This window comes from Struthio camelus, chromosome 3 (assembly GCF_040807025.1).
Source record: "Struthio camelus isolate bStrCam1 chromosome 3, bStrCam1.hap1, whole genome shotgun sequence".
Classification (NCBI taxonomy): Eukaryota; Metazoa; Chordata; class Aves; order Struthioniformes; family Struthionidae; genus Struthio; species Struthio camelus.
This window is the reverse complement of record NC_090944.1, coordinates 56,804,531-56,822,589: the sequence shown is the minus strand read 5'-3', so window position 1 is coordinate 56,822,589 and position 18,059 is coordinate 56,804,531.

Here is an 18,059-nt window from a genome sequence, read left to right as displayed (position 1 = left end):
GTGATAAAAAGGTCAGAGAGGCTAAAATATATAAAAATATCACTGCATATAATTTTTCTCTGGAACTGTTGGAAATTCTCACACTATATATTGAGTGCCCAACATTCTAAATTGTTCTGTGATGGAAAAGCTGGTTTATATAAAGTAACTTGTGTGAGAATCTATTCAATTACATTAAAAATAATTTTTTTAATCATTTGGAAAGAGAGCTATCTAGACATTAAATCACTTTGTCAGCAAAAAATGTCAGAAATCCACTGCTAAACTGGAGGGATTACGTGATAGATTTGACTTTTGTGCCCTGAGAAGGAGAAAGTGTTCTAAAGTTTTCTTCAGTAGAAAGATTAGCCTTCAAGTCTGTAACCAACCTATTTCTTTCAGTTACTCTTTATGGTTTTATATAACACTTAATACACCTGTTAATATTCTGGCATTATACTTATCTGACAAACTCTGATTTAGTCTTGGCAGCGGACTTTCTCTCTTTTGATATCAACACTCTTCTTCAATGCTTTTTTCTTTTCATTCTGCTTGTCCTTCACAACCCAAATTTTTTAAACTTTTTGCACGTTCTACAATTGTCTATTTTTCTTCTGAGCATATAGAAGAGCATAGACTGAAGACCTCAAGGTTTGCAAGAGTTTTAAGTGAACTCTATTGTTTGTGCAGTTTATATTGATGGCAAGGCTTAAAATTCAGATAATTTCTTCAGTAGTTGGATGCATATCTACTATAATTGAAATAATCAAATATACAGATAGGACATTAGTCTAAGCAACACAATTACACTCCAGTCATTCACTTTTTAAAGTTTCATTTCTATAGAAGTTTTACTATAAGTTTCCCCTTTCGTATTTCATCATTTCATCTTGATTGGCCTCAGGAAAATCTTTGATCTAGCACTAGAATCTACAGTTTACCGGCCAAGATGACTGAATATTTGTAAATGGCTGCATTGACCTGTCTGACTGGTCAATATTATGGATGACCTGTTCAAAAATAAGTAGAAAATAAATATGTAAAAAAAAAGTAAAAAAATTGGTTAACTGAAATCTGAGTTTTATGAAATGTTACTTGTATTCATAGGGCTATGCTCATGTTGCCTGCTGTGGGAGTGAATTTTTCTTGTCTACTTCAATCCATCCAAAATTAGGCACCTATTTTAGGGCAGGCAGACAGGCTTCTACAACTGTCAGAGGAGAGAGATAGGCACGCCAGCTGACAACTCATCCTTGCTATCATGGACACATATTGTTGGATAGGATGAATCATCCTCTTCAAGAGCCTAGAGGGATACCAGATGATGATACGGATTAGTCACCTGATTTGAGACAGCTAAAGCTAGATAAAATGAAATCCGAGCCAGGATGTCTAAGAGAGTCACTGCAAGCAGTCTGCAGTCTGGGTAAAAAGGCCAGAAGATTTGGCCGGCGCTACATAGTGTATGTTCTGAATGTTCTGTATCAGTTTCTTGAACCAGGATGCAATAACAGGCACAATTGCGGAATTAAGCAGGGGGGAGGCATAATTCCCGTAGTGGCTCTGCAGTCTTGTACCTCACCGTGATAAAAGACATACAAATGCTGCTGTTTGAGGCTCATCTCATAAAAGATAGCAAATGAGGCAAACAGAGTGAACAACTTTTGTCCTTGGGCGCAAAAAACAGGAGGTTAGTACTCAGAGCCTAAGAGGTCCTGGTATCAATATGCCTCTCTGTATGTTTACCACATGCACTCAAAGAATCAGCACCTGTTAAAAAAGAGCCTTCTTACATAGGTGTATTTTCTACTCATTCCAATATCGGAATTCATTTGCAGATTTGTTATGAATACAACATAAAGCCTGGATTACTGGACTGAGGGATAAATAGTTTTCTTTTTGGAAAAAGAGGACAAACTCTTTTTAAAACTATCCCATGGAGCGTATCCTCTACTTTTAGGAAAAGTTAAAAAAAATTGCATATTTGAGATGAAGGAAAATATATTTGAATAAACAAGATATTTTTCAAGTTCCATGCAACTGTGAAAGACTAAGCCTGAGAATGCACATTTTTCTCTCTAATTTATAGAGTGTTTTCCTAAATGTAGATTTCATTCTAATCTTAAAAACAATAAGGAGAAAAATCAAAGGGTTTCCAAGATCATTGAAAATTATTCTGTTCCTTTTTCACAGTAGGAAAAATACAGGTTTCTAAGGCTAAGGGGCTTGAAAGGATTTTCCCAGAAGCAGATCAAACTTTATGTAACCTTTTCATTTAATATTTTTATTACTTTCCTTTCTCATTTAACTGATTCCCCAATTAGGTGTATGCTGGAACTAACCTAGATTTTAATTACAAGCTACTTTTTCATACTGTCACAGTAGGTTGCAGTATAACTTTATAAAGGAGTGAAAGACCTTGTGTGCAGGAGCTGTTTCTAGTACTATGGATTTTTGGTATTTACAGAATGTGCTCTTGACAATGATTGTATCATGCTGAAAAAGACATGAAATAGGAGTGAATTTTCCAGCTGAAGATCTTGATCAGTATGTGCTTGTTACCATTTCATGAAATATCTTCATATCTTTTCCTTTCCCTTTTGTTACTTCTATGCTTACATGCATTTTTCTCTGCTGGACCAAATATTAAAAAGGTCACCTAGACAAAGTGTTTACATATTTTAAGTTTTTTGTTTAAAAGTATGCAATTTCAAGCTATTCTAAGAAAATATGAAAAATAAACAAATAAATCAATAAACAAAAAAACAAACTGGGCCCAGTCCAGAAATTGTTTCTGTGAGTGAATCCAGTCTGGTTTGGGATTTTTTATGAAATCTTCCACGTGCATTTTTGGAAATCTCCCTGTAAACAGTCCTGTGTTAAGTATTTCTTGGTGTCTATTACTATGTCCTTGCTAGATAGTCCTCAGCATTCAGCTCGTCAAGCATTATTTATCTCAAATATGAACACTGATTGCCAAAGCTGCTTTTCTCAGGTGGAAATATGTAAGTATAGTTTTAAGAAAATCTTGTTTTATCGTATAGGAACATTTTCTCTGAAGTCATTGCACACAACTTCAGTTAATTCTTTACTTCTGTTTTCACAGTGTGCTTATATTCCATTTAGAGATAGATAGGCAAGTCTTTCTTTTGAAATACCTCTAACTTTCCATATATGTTATTGATGGCTTCTTGAGTAATATATTGGCAATATACAGAAAATGGAATGTGTTTAGAATTTGTTGCTGTTGCTATTTTGCTAAAATATCTATTCTTTTTTTCCATTAAAAATTATGAATTGATAAAATCTTGCTACTTCTCTTAAGAAGAATAGCTAAAAAAATGGATTCCTAGAAATCAAAAATGAAAAGGCACTCTAGGAAAAGAAAAAAATGAGAAAAAGAAAAAAAATGAGAAAAAGAAAAAATAATTATTAAATATACAAAAGTGAACTGAATGAAATGCCGTATGAAGAAATACGGCATAAGCAAAAAATTTTTTTTCTTTAAAGTAATATTTCATATTGCAACAAAGTAAAAGTAAAACATTTAGTGGGGAAAAAAATAATATTTTGTAAAAAAAGAAACAATTTAGTAGCCTTCAATATACTTTATTGGTTCCTTGTATCCTGTATCATAAATGATTTTGTTCATCTAATTGAACTGGATCTAGTTGCACAACTAAGTTTTTCTCTAAGAACGAACTTCATAAAGTCTTGAGGCCATTCTTGAATTAGGACGAAGTTGGAGTAATGTTGTACCTGTGGAAAAAATATTAAATCCTTTTTACCCCTGGTTCTCCACCCACTCCTTGCCAGAAGAGTTTTTAAGAGAATTTCTCATGTCAGTAGCAACTACTAGAATTATGCTCAAATGTTTCTTAAATGTTTCTTATATTTTGAAGACTTTAGACAAAAGAAGCTCTCCCACAAGTATGATGGAAGAACGAGTAGAGTGAGGCTTGTGTGTGCATGCACATGCGCACATGGTGCTTCTGTGGGGTGACTGAGTTCAGGTCAACACCTAACCACTGAGGTCAAAACAGCAAGGGAGACAGGCACCTTTAAAGGGTTTTTCATCCCTTTTGAGGATAGATTGTTCCAGGCATCTCCATTTCCACAACAGGAGATCAGCTAACCTGTAACTAGCTTGTGCTCACCTTTTAAAGTAGTTAAATTACTTGTGATGAATCCCACATTGTGGAGAAGACAAATAGAGGAGGCCTTTTCTGAGGTAAGGTGTATATTTGAAATTGGAAGCTGATGTTGTTGAGGTTTGCAAACAAGTAACCTACTCTGGCCATATAATTATACTAATAAGATGATAGCAACATAAGAAACTGCTGAATGTTCCTTAAATCAAAGAGAAAGTTACGTCTAGCAGATGACTAAGTCTTAGTGGACTACTGACTATAGAGGGATTAGCCATGTAATCATATCATAAATATCTAAAGAGGGGAATCATGACAGCAAAACTGGGTCCAATGGTTAAGAGGAACCATGTGCAGGTTATTTATTTGGAAGGAAACAACAGTCTTAACAGAGAAGGGGAAAAGAGGGATAAAAGAGGTATAAGGTGAAGTAAAGATTGTAATCAGTGATGTTCTGGGGTAATTGTAGAGTAGTTTTGTGCTTGACCACTATAGTTTGGCATAGGGCAATCAACCTGTCATTTCTCCTGTAGTTTTGTCTGAGTCATTTCTGTGGTCAGGACCTGGCATGACCAGTTTAGTTCATTTTTCTGGCTTGTGCCCCAATTTGTGTTTTCTTAGAATAATGGTTGAATGAACATTGACTGAATCTCCAGTCAGTCACTGGAGGTTTTTATCAGCTTTAAAAAAGGATTGATATGGACAGTAAATGAAAATATCCTTACAGGATTAATAGTAAAATATTCCACTTTATTTTCTTATCTTCTTTTTTCCCCCTGAAACTATTAATCTAATTTAACTTATTTAACATAGTTCCTCAGTATGAATATGTATTATTCTTTACATTCCACTTAATCTAGATTAAGCAGTACTGTTATAACCATCTCCCCTTTCCAGTAAAAATGTTATACATAGCCACATGGTTTTCTGATACAGCAAAGAGGGAAAACAATCTCTTTTAAGAATTCTTTATTTGTTTTCACCAAGGAAACCTATTCATAGCTTCTTCAGCTACAATAAATGAATACTAATTTTACTGTCAGTAGAAATTCAGCCTTTCATTATTTAGATAAATGTACTTTTGCATTATATGTATAACTCGATGATGCCATGAACCTAAAATGATGAAAAGCTGGAAACTCTTCAGAAATGTAAAAGTAATATCATATAGCAGATACAAAGCACTTCTACCTGTGGAGTCTACTAATAGCTTCTAGATGAAATGTGAGCAAATTGGCTGTGAAGAATCTGGGTTAAAAGTCTAGAAATTCATAAACTTGCAAATCAGGACAGCAGTGGTATGTGAGTTAATGCAAAAATGAACACCCTATTCTAATTATCACCTCTCTATTCTAATCCTCTTTGGTTTCCTCATTTTAATCATTCTCTATTTAAAGATACATCTTTTGATCATCTAAGCAATGTTTTCATCCTCTGATTTTACTTTTCTTCTCTCTCCTGCATATAACTTGACCGTTAGCAGACCAAATCTGTATAGTTTTTATTCATGTATCATAGCTTTTTGTCTCCTGCTCTACACACATATACACATCTCCCTTTCATCTTTTTCTCTGTTTTCACTCTTCTATTTCTCTTTGACAATTTTTTTTTTCCCCTAGCCAAAAGAAAAACTTCACCGGGGGAGGGGGGGAAGGAAAAAAAAAAGAAGAAAAGAAAAGTCACTTCCGATGCACCTAGAGGGATCTCTAGGTATTATTTGATTAGTGATCTGCTTTTTATTCTGTGATCTGAACCCTTTTTTTGGTACATCTCGATTTTAGTTTAACCTTAACACCCACAAGCCAAATGTTGCTGAAATACAGCTGGTGCAATGAAGACCTGTCAAATGCAATGAAAGCTTATCTTGTCTTCCTTCATAAGGCAGGATTTTCATGAACATCCTTTCTTACATACTGTGGGTGTTGAATATCACCGTGTGTCCCTACTGGTTGACTTAAGATTTCGAAATGGTTCATGAAAATCACTTGACTGAACTTTGATTCTAAAGGTTGAACATATCCTTGTTTTTTTTAAGTAAGGGTAAATAATGACCTTAGGCATAAAAACTCAAGTTATTATAAAAGGCTTACAGACAAAAAAACCCATGATCTTCTGCCTTCAGCAGCAAGACTAGATCAGGATGAGGAATGAAGAGGAACAGAAAGCATCTGGGTATAACCTCTTTGATTTGACAATAAAATCTCTGACAGAGGCAACTTGCTGCTCTAGAGATTTCCCCACAATGTCACACTCCAGGCACTCCTTTAAAAATGTCCTTTGTAATACGTCAGTTCGAACACTGAATATATAATCAGTGGGTTTAAATAGCTGCTTTACTGTCCTTTCTCATAGGAAAAAAAAAAAAAGAGAGATCTTTAAAGATCAGAAACGTATTTGACAAAAAGGATGAGGCCCAGGGCAGGTATTAGCAACTGCTTTATCCAAGGCATGGCTGTGTACTCCATCTACTGAAACTACAAGTGTGAATACTGATGGATAGCAACCTCTTGTGCATAGCAGGAATGATAGCATAGAGTACAAGGTGGTGGTGGTGGGGGGAAACAAAGTATCTATTTCCACTTTTCCTAATTATTATTATTGTCATTTTGTATAACAGGTTTGTCTGGAGGGTATAGCCAGTGTCAGAATCCTGTTGTGCATGCGCTGCAGAAAAATACAATCAAAAGGATTTATTTCCCCAAATCTTTCATAAAAATGTTGTACGAGTTGCAGCCCTTATCTCACCATTTCTAAGCACATAAAAAAGATTGGAGTATTCGGCATTCCAAAGACCAAAGAGCCTGACCGTGGCCGTGATGCCAACAGGCTAGGAATAAGACATGTAAAGGCAAAAGGCCTAATCTCTTCTTCATCAAAATAGTTTTCTGCTTTTCAGAGACGAAGTACCGTTTTTCCTCAGTGTCCAAACCAATACTTTAGATAGGTAGATAACATGAGTACATCTCTGAGTCAGTTTGTCTTCTTGCACCTCATTTAGACTAGTAGCTCTTCAGAAGGACAGTATGTAGCTATTTGTTCAGTATTGAATGATTGCTATTTTGAACTTTGTATGAGGTAAGTTTTGCAAGTTTCTGGAAGGAAATCGATTTCTGACCATCCATGATATGCAATAGTTTATAATGCAATGTGTATGCAAGCACGTGTATGCAATGTAATTAAGTCTTAAACATTTTAGTAAGAACCCATTAAATATCTGCATTATTCCAAAATAAAATATCTTGCTGCTGAATCTGAAAAGAATGCCTTTTCTTTGTTTACCTCACCTTGGTATAAGGATGCATATGGACAAAGCAGGATAGACAGTAGCAACAAAGAGATCTGCACTTCTTATCTGCGAGTCTCAACTTTATTTTCCAGGAAGATAGATTAATATTTTTTTGTTGTTGTTTCTGTTTTGTTGTTGCTGTTTCGGCTAGAGTCTTGTATCCAGAGCTATCACCCTTTGGCGAAGATGTGGATGACATCACATGCAGGATGAGGTTACTGGAATAGTTTTGTGAGGACTGCTATAGTTATTGATAGGGATGTAGAAAAGGGATAATTTTTTCTCTTTGTGCTACAGAATGAAAACTACTAGTTCTGGTGTTCCCCTTGAATAAAGTAGGAAGGTTTTTAAAATACTTAGCCTGTTTGATTGTTGTTGGGTTTTTTTTCCCCCTGCTGTACTATGGACTAATTTCAGTTTGATTTTCTGCTACAGGGAGATTCTTTTACTACTAGTAAACTATCAAACAAGAAGTTACTCTTAACATTAATCATATATACAATGCAAGAAAAGAGACATCAGGAAATAATCATGTAGAAAATAGCCGAATTGAAAAGCTGAAAATATACTGTTTTAAAAAACTGCCTTATAATTTTGTTAATTATAGAAATAATAGGTTTTTTTCCTCATTCATAAAGAGACTCTAAGTTCTAAAAGAGAATTTTATTGCAGTTTTTGTGAAAGAATGTAAGAAAGTTAGTTTTAGGCATTTCCTCCGAGTTTTCACATCTGCTTTGGCCAATTTGTTTCGGGATGCAACAAGCATTAGTGGTCATATACTATACAGATGTGCAGAGCTGAAAAAAAAAGAAAGAAAGGCGAGAAAGAGCAGTTACTTTCTCCTTTTTCTGCAGCTTCTTTGCTAGAAAAAGCATAGAACACACTACTGCTTTTAGTGCGCCAAATTTGCCCCAGCTATGATCCACTGGCTGCCTAGCTAACACAAGCCTTTAATAGATGGAAAGTTAAATGAAAAAGATCGATGCTAGGTGAGACAAAAAAAGACGGCAATAGAAATTGACACAGCAGGGAGGAAAGAGCTGAACACTTAAGTTCACATTTCAGGAAGATCTTTAGACACAGCTACAGAGATGATGATGGCTAGTCCTTTCCCTTATTTAGTCTACTAAAGACACCTTTGAAGATCAACAAAAAATCCTAGCCTTAAAAGAGAAAATCGCTAGATTTCCAGTCTTTGAGGCATCTGTTACAACTTGTGATTAAGCAGGGCTGTAATGTACATGCCCTTAACCAGAAACTGCTCTGGTTAATGAAGTTTAGTGCCATACCAACTGATACAGGTGTTTTGGATCATCTGTTAAATACCTGTGTGAAACAGTAAATGGTCTTTTAGCTATCAATTTGCAGCAGCAAGTTAAGAGTTATTTCCTGTAAAAGAAAAAAAAAAAAAAAAACAAATTTGAGGACTCTCTGGGACTTTTTATCAAAGTACCTTCAGGAGAAAATTCTAACTTGTGAGGGATGAAATTTTCCATCCCAGTAGATTTGCTTGGAGAGCAAACAAACAGATAAGGAAGTACCAGTAAACAGATAATTATCTAAAAGATGGGGGAAAAAATCTGGGTACTTATGAGGCAATCATGAGCGCCAGGCAGCTAAGCCTTTTCAAACTATAAATTTCTTAAGCGCTAGAACAAATTAGAATCAAAGGAACATAAGAGTTTTAAATCATTCAAAAGGAAATAGGACAGAATTCAACCTGTGTTTTTTGTGCTTTACTCATTTATGATTTAAAGTATTTAAGCAATCAGCAATACAAAACTAATGAAGAAAGGAACTTTCTAAAAGGATAACTTTAGAATCAAACTATTTCTCTGGGACATCTGCACTGTCCAGCTAAATGTAAAAAATTATACTTCCCTTGACAAATGAACATATATTACTTTTCACAGATTATTCATCATAAAAAAATGTGTTACCTGTTTAAGAAAAAAACAAGCATAAAACATTTAAACATTCAAACGTGGTGAAAGGACCAAATTCCTTTTACTTTTTTTTTCATGAGCTTTAATGGCCTACTAAACACAATTTACGAAATTATAATCATTCAGACGAAATGTTCTTCATGATACTTGCACGCTTCTTTCTGCTTCTGCTGCAAAAGAAAGAATAATGTTTTAACTCCAGAGAAATAATCCATATATAATTCATTCTTGCACTGAATATCTGTGGTTTTGCCATTATTCTCACTCAGGCATGGAGATAATTAGAGTTGGATCAAATTGTTAAAAATAATTTGAATGCACATTGACAAAGAAGATGCTGACAAGTCCAAATATTATTTATTATTATTTTAATTTGATGCATCATGCCACACCATGAAGTGATAAAATATACTCACCTACTTCTCTTCTTCAGACTGAGCAGTCAAAGTTAATTCAGGAGAGAGTGAATTTGAAATTTTTTGTGTTTTTAAGAAAACAGCTTCATACTGAAAGATTTCTCTGCATTCCTTTTTTTCTTTTTTGCTTCATGTGAAGTGGAGGGAAGCAAATAGATTTGGAGAGGACAGCATTTTCTGTGGAATTAAGAATCCAAACCTTTTGTTTAAAGTATGTTTGAGACTTCATAATAATTCTGGTTAGCATTGGATAAGTTTTTTCCTGATATAAACAAAAATAATTTGTTGAGCTCAGTGAACCCACTTTACCCCAAGGAGGAATTTTGCTCCCTGACTTTATGATTTTTTTAATACTATTATTTCAGAGAATCCTAGAGCAATTTGCAGAGCAAACACACAGAAATTGCATCCCTTTCACTGAAGTGTAACCACTTGGAATGTGCTGATTTATGGTAATGTAGCAGAAGATATGAAGACTAGAACTGTCTAACTGGAATTAGACAGTAAATTGATTTGCCCAAAGTGCAATTTAACCAAGACACTGGAATTAACAACTCTACGCTTGCTCAAAGTGCCACAAGAGCCTTGATTACTATAGCTGGTGAGAACATTAATTTTGCACTTTATGTAAAAGATGGAAGCTCCAGCTACACTGTGATTCCTATTTTCCTGTGACAAGATTAGATTCCTGAGGTATAACTGCATCATGAAAATAATTAATTAAAGTTGTCATTAGTTGCACTCTTTTCACAGAGGAATAAAGTGAAGAACTCTAATATGTTCTTAAAATCATTTTCATCCAATACAGGCCTACACATATGCATTAAGTATATCGATATGTTATAACACAGAAGCATTAGAAGAAAATCTAGATGTTTTGATTGTACATTTATCTATGTTAATGTGTTGGGTTTTCTACTGCACTTAAAGTGAACTCTGAGTTGTCTGGTTGTGTAACACTTGTTTTCAGAGTAATTACTCTACACTTACAGTCTTTTTAAAAATTAGTTATAGATATAAATGTAATAAGGTGAAGTCCAAGCAGAAAGAATGCACAGCCAGGTAAATACTATTATCACGAGACATAAGTGCATCTGCTGCACAGGGCAGATTTAACAAAGGTATAGCACTTCCATATCCCTCCATTAAATTCACATCTAACTGGTCCATTTGTTTTAGTCTGTGAACTGTAAATGAAATGCTTTTCTTGCAATATCTTCGATTAATACATTTGTTTAGAACAGAAGGATGAGTGGCTCTGACTCTGAAAACTAGAGCTGGGCCTGCTTTGTAGCTACTGCCTTGCCTTTCACATAGACAGTCTCAACATTGCTTCTTATATTACTGTCAATGTCAGCTTGTCAGACACCTAGAGCAGGGTCAGCTTGCGTCATCATTTGTGTAGTTGCTTGGGTCATCATTTGTGCAGTTACTATTAGAACAAACTCAAGTGCTTGAAACACAATATATGGCATAAAACAGTTAGAATTGTTTTATAGTGTGGTATACGGTTTCCTTTCCCCCCACCCCTCCCGGGCTTCTTGAGATTCCCCTTTGAATTTTGAATAATATAAATAACATTATATTATCTCAGGTCTGAATATCTGGCTTGAAGTAAACTCAGAAACCTACATTTACAGAGTTTTTACATTGCTGGCCATCTTCTGAATGTTCTTTGATGCTACCCTTTTAAATCTTAATTTTACTTGATTAAATGTTGGATATAATTGACCAGTGGCAAGTGTGAGTTATTACATTTCATTTCCTTCGTGAATTTGGCTTTTTAAAGGATATCTTCAAATGTATGAATTAGCATGAATTTTTTTAATAGAAAATGCTTAAAAGCACATACACAGTCACACAGCAACAGATTGTTTATACAACAGAAACACAATATTTCCTAAATTAAATGAGCTCTCTGGACTCTGGAATTACCCTGTAAAATTGATAGTCTTAGGAATTTCACAGATTATAGCAATAAGCAGAAAGCTCCCAAAATCTGAAGTGGCCATTGCCTCACAACCCCAGAGCTTTCAGTCTCTCAATGCTCACAACATGTTTCATGGTTAAGCTGCCTTTTAAGTTCAACCTTCACGTGCAGCTTTTTGGATGCCAGCTTTTTTGATCACCTGGCATCAAGCAGAAGCTTTGGGGACAAAAGTCTACACGCATCCCTATCTGCAGAGGTGGACAAGAATGGGACGCAGAGCATTTGGCCTGAGTCTTACCATCAGCCCCTTCTGAAACTGGCTCCAAAATTGCATACATGTAGAGATACAACTTTCTTGAGGTTACATTCTTCTTCTTTAGAAGAGAATATGAACTGCTGAAGCTACTGTTTCCTATAGGCAGCAGTACAAATCTAAACTTGGATGTAGTAACATTTTATGTAACTCAGGATAATATTTTAGTACACAGTGAACATGGAGTGAAAATGCTCTTTCATTCACACCCATGGAAGTCAAGTTGAATTTAAACCTAACACATCTGTTACCCAGGTTGTATAAGTCTCAGATTGACATAAGTCTCCTGAAATAATATTATTTTGTACAAGGATTTGATCATTGTCCTCAATAATTTTTTTCCTAAATTTGCTGCCATGGTTACTCCTTATTCTTTACTTCATGTAAAAAGAAGATAACTTTTGCATTCTTTTTATAAATATACATTTTTTTCTGTAAAAAAACTTAATCGACGCATTTCCTCCTTCTACTCCTTATAGCAATGAACAAAAATTCTCTTAAGTTATACTCTGCGTTACCACGCTTAGTATTCTGTACAAGCTTCCTTTCTGACTTCTGGAGCATATAACATTCTTTTTCTGCTGTGCCATTTTTGCTTAGTATGTATCTTTAAGCGTTTTCTCTACATGTATTTCAGCTCAAAGACCACAACTGTTGTTTTTCCCCATATCGATTTTGGCAGCTTCAATTAAACATGTTTTCTTCATGCAAGAATCCCCTCCAGGAAATTCCATCAAGTAGTAAATTGTTTCTTTCCAACTGTCACTAATGAGAATATTAGCTTCTTTTTTGTACTCCATGTGTTAAGTATTTTGAAAGTATTTTCATTTTGACTATGACTTAGCATGATTTACTACTTTGATTTCTGAGATAACCCTACTGTCAAATATATTACATTTATATTTTATTCCTTTTAAAATTAGATCGAATTCCCAACTATCCTAATTACTGTTTTGCAAGAGTGGGTAGACAAACGCACATCTTCTATGCATTCATAATAATTATCCCAATGATACAACAGAGAACAATCAATCTGTGTGCAAAGAAGATGTGCTGTGAATACAGTTTGAGTTTGAAGCACATGAAGTTATAAGAGCACCTACTGCATAAACAGCTTGCTGAAATCAGCAAAGAAATGCTGGAATTTATGATCCAGCTGAAGCCATTTCTGAGTCCAGAAAATAATGGGGATTTCAGGGCTCTTTAAAGTCACAATAGGTGTCTTCTGCATAACAGAAACAGTCTTAGGCAGCATATTTTTAAAACTGAGTGTGATTCTTCTGATCATCTCTTGAACTTTTCTTAATCCCAAATGCCCATCTTTGTGTTCCCTTGATTCCCAAGAACCAGTTAAGTAGCTTGATGTCTCCTTGCAATACTTGCAGTGCTAAGAGCTTCTCAGAGTTTTAAACAGCTGTAGGTTAATGCAGTTAGAGTTTCTGACTTAACTAGGATAACTCAGTTACAGGAAATCAGAAACACATAGACACACTTTTGGCTTCAGATACACTTGTCACATAACTTTTTCTATCCTTTGACTCTTTTCCCATCACTTGGTTGTATATATCTGGTGTTTAAATATGTTTTGAGATATGTTTTTTTGATTTTTAATAACTCTTTGAAGTGCCTTTGAGTACTTTTTTAATATCGTTACTGACAGCACAGCTAAACCAATATGGTGTTTCTTTGCTGCAAATAAGAGAGCTCTTATACAAGTAAAAATGGAGTGAGATGCAAACGTATGTTTTTTTAAGTCTAGAAAAGCCACAGTTTTTTATCTGATCAGTTGTATGCCAGATGCCCTGAAATATTTAGGTGAGAAGAATATATTATTACTTGAATGAGAAGTTAAACCTCATTGGATTATTTATTGATGTGAGAAAAGCAATTAGAGTTTGGACCTAAATGTTTAATGTTTCAGATGTGCTCAGAACTGCACTCTTTGTGAACTGAAGTTTGTACTTTCAAAGTGAGTTTAATTTTCCCAAAATTTATAAATGCTAGCAAAGCTGGGGGGAGTGGGGACCTACTCACTCTTCATATGAGGCAGACTTCAGAATACAAGGAGGTAGATGAGGACTTTTTTACACTCATCTCTCTCTTTTTCTGTCTGTTGGTGTGTCACACAGTAACGCTTTAATCAGTCATACCATCACGCTCACTAAAACTGTAAGTCGTGCAGAGCTGCTTCCCACTGTTTTCCTGCAGCGCTATCCTTAGGTGTGCAGTGAACCAGCAATTAAAAAGACTGGTTTGGCTCAGGATCCCTGTGAAGAAGGGCTGAAAACAAGGGAGCAAGTTCCCCAGAAATAGAAGAAGGTTGATGATAAGTGTGAATAGCTGCATTTAATCAGAATTTATAAAAGCTTCTCAGCGGGACTGTGGTGTGTGGGACTTACTTAAAAAAAGAAGGATCTGTCTGAGTTTTCACATGTTTGCTTTGAACTTTCAGAAATACTGATAGCTAGTCTCTTCCAGGCAGGAAAGAGCCAACTGAAGAAAGACACTGGAGGTAGTTCTAAGATATTCTTGAACAGCTCAGACAGTAATATGAAAAAGGGAGGAAGAGAAATCTAGATGAAATATACTGTAAGTAGACCAAGGTACTTAACATTATTAATACACATTCATTTTTTATTATTTTATTTTCTTCATCAGACAGAATGGAACCATGAAATGACAAAACGGTCTGTAAGGACTTTAAAGAAAGAGTGAACGTGTAGGTAACAGCAGTAGTGTTTTTCATTCAGAGTACAGAGATTTCTGTTCATGAGCTATGCCCTTAAGAATGGGCTTATGATCAGCATCAGGTTTTCTGCGGGCTGAGTTTATGTCTGGTATGTTTGAAAATATGGCATGCCTTGAAAGCAAGGGTGGATCTGCAGAGGTCCATTGGGAAGAACAGATATACGTTGAAACTGTAGTCTTATATATATGTTCATATGTATATATATGTATGTTCATAAAACATATTTACAAAGCAGGAACTTATATATCTCTATATTGATATTTTTATAGCATTTATTTTATTTCTGTAGCGTTCCTAAGTAAGAACTTTATTTTATCTTTGAAAAAGAACTATGGAATGTTTACAAGGAGCTCCTTCTCTGTGTAAATGGCAGCACTAGGCAAAACATAAAATATTTGAAAATTGAACAAGTAGCTATCAAAGGCTGATCAGCCGTTGATTTCTTTTGTTCTACACTATTTTAGTTAATTACATGGGGGAGAGAACGGTCTGAAGCACTGATTCACAAGAACTAGCATACTGCATAGTTATCAGCATGCTTTCAAGTGGGGCTTGTGCCTTCTAGGCACATGCCAGGAACTGTGCCTAGCACACAATCTGAATGAGTGAAACAGAGTTCAGGTGTATGAATACATGTAGTGACATGATACCTGTTTATCTCTATGTATGGTGTCATTCCTTTAATAGAATTCAATATTTTCTTTTAAAAATATAACTGAAAGTATGCCTTTTCAAACCAAAAGAAAAAAAATGCTTATTGATAGTGAGGCTTCTCACTTAAAAATTTTTCCAAAAATTTGAAGAAAAGTAATTTACTACATCTACAAAGTTTATCATAGCAGATATAATGTAAGTTTAGCTAATTTCTTAGTTAATGAAGTCTTTCTGCTGTGCAAGTGTGCAAATTATCAATAAAATATCTACCAAATGCCACAATAATATCAGGTGAGGCTTACTTACTTCTAGAGAGGACGTGTCTCACATGAAAAGCCTTGCAAATGATAGTCTTTGGAGTCAAAATTTTATTTTCTAAAGTATATAAATAATAAAAAGCAGAAAGAATACCAAACATCAGTATCAGTAATGACACAAAGCTTACTTAATAAAAATAATGCTGCCAGAAATTTTCTCACAATAGCATCTAATATACTTTGAAAAAATTTCAAAAAAATTCCTCTTTTCAGGACAACTGAAGCTAAAACTACATACGTCTTATTCCATGCATCTGCTAATTTAATGTACCTTTACCTTAGTTACATACACTTGCAAATTCTTGAACTTGCAAACATAGAAAATGCGTTCATTGTTCTAACTTTATAAATCACTTGGGATGATGTGTATGTTGTCCAAGAAAAGGATGAAAAATGAATCACATATTGCTAAAAGCAGCTTGGCCTCAGCCAATTTGTTGAATATCTCTTCTCCTTTCAGAATTTCAAATGAAACTTGAAGAGGAACTTCAGTTTAGGCAAATAAAAGGATAGACGTCTGAGGGTTCCTGTGTGTATGAATTTATTTATTATCCTAAATAGATTGGGTAAACATACCTGTGTTTATACATATAAGTTCATGCACACACATGCCAAAAAGTAGAAATGCTTCCTGCATTAGGAAGCAACCTAATCTGGGTACATAGACACAGACAGAAAGACTGAGGAAGTCCATAAAGCATTTCAGATATTTTAAGTCTTTTTTTACACTTTTCCCTTGCTAGTTTTTCTTCTTACATTAAAATGTGTGACATCATTTCTAATCCATTAAACTATCCTATTTAATATCCTCAGGTATAACATTTGCATATATGTTAGGTTTAGCCAATTAGAGAAGAAGATCTTTATCATGCAATTTAGGAAACCAGTTGCACAGTTGCACAGCCTGCGCTCTCAATAGGGCAGTAAACATTAATAATTCATCAAAGCTTCCAGGTTAGCATCCCTGCACTTGGCTGCAATTATCCATCAGGAACTTATCCATGATTGAAATATGCACATAAAGCCCAAGACTAATTGGCGGACAGAAGTTAGGTCACACTTGGTCAAAAAGTTCACCCCTCACTGATTCTGAGTAGCCACAGGCCTTCATCGCAACCTCTGAACAACTCAGGTGCAGAAGCAAAGCACTACTTCTGTGTTATACATCTTGAATTCTGGTCACATACTTTACATAGCAGCAAAAAATGACTACTTATTTTTGTTTTAAATTTAAATTTAATAAGCAGTGATCCCTGTCAGCTTTGTCACTCCTCTCTGAAAGATCAAGAGCTATAACATGGAGCAATACTAAGGGAAGATTAAAAGAGACCCAAGCAATGGAGAGAATTTAAAAGATCAAAAGCTAAACAAAATCAGATAGCCAGATAAAAAGAAAATCAGTAGGGAAACATCAGAACTATGACAACAAAGATATAGGTGGCAGCATAGGCAGGAATTAAATGAAAATGAAGGTGGATGAGCCTTACTAGAGCAAAGCACAGGGATAGAGGAAGCAAAAGAACAAAAAACGCATCAGCAAAGATGAGGAAAGAAGGATCAAAGGAAATAAAATTAGGTATACAAGACATAAAGGACAGAAGTTACAACTCAAGCCTAATATTGTAATATACAGCCAAATCATCAAACAAACACCTTGAACTTTGAAATTTTACTGGAGAAAAAAATCTTCCTAGAAACTTTAGCAAAAATCAGTATTACCACAATAGACATTGTTTAATGTCTAATTTTATAATATAGATATATGTATCAGTTTAACGCATTCCTAACTGAAGAAGTGAGAGTAAACTCCACTCATTCAGTATCAATAAGATGTACTACTACAAAAAAAAGAACAGTTAGACGGGATAGAAGCAAAGATATAGTGATGAAAGTTGCTTATATTTGTGTACAGCAGATGTGATGAGCTCTGCACAATGTAAATACTCTCCCAGTGGCTCTCACTTTAAAGGTAAAATGATGACAATGTCAGTAGATGTAAAGAAGTAAATTCTTGTTAACATGTAACAATAGGAAAAAATTCCATTCCCTTCCTGCTCCACCGAAAATAAATTGAGAAAATTCAAAAGGAAAATGACTTCTCAACCAGCTTGTATTAGATTTCCCATGGGAAAGGGAAAAATGTTTTGTAAAAGAGAAATGAGAACAATTCCTCATCAACCAAGCACAGAAAAAAAGAAAAAAGGCTCTCTTTACATCCTTTTAAATGTTTCTCTTTTTTTTAAAGTTTGGCAACATTACATATGGAAGTGGTTAAATAATGAAAATAGTTGTTTTCTAAGTATTTGGACAAATTTTGTAAT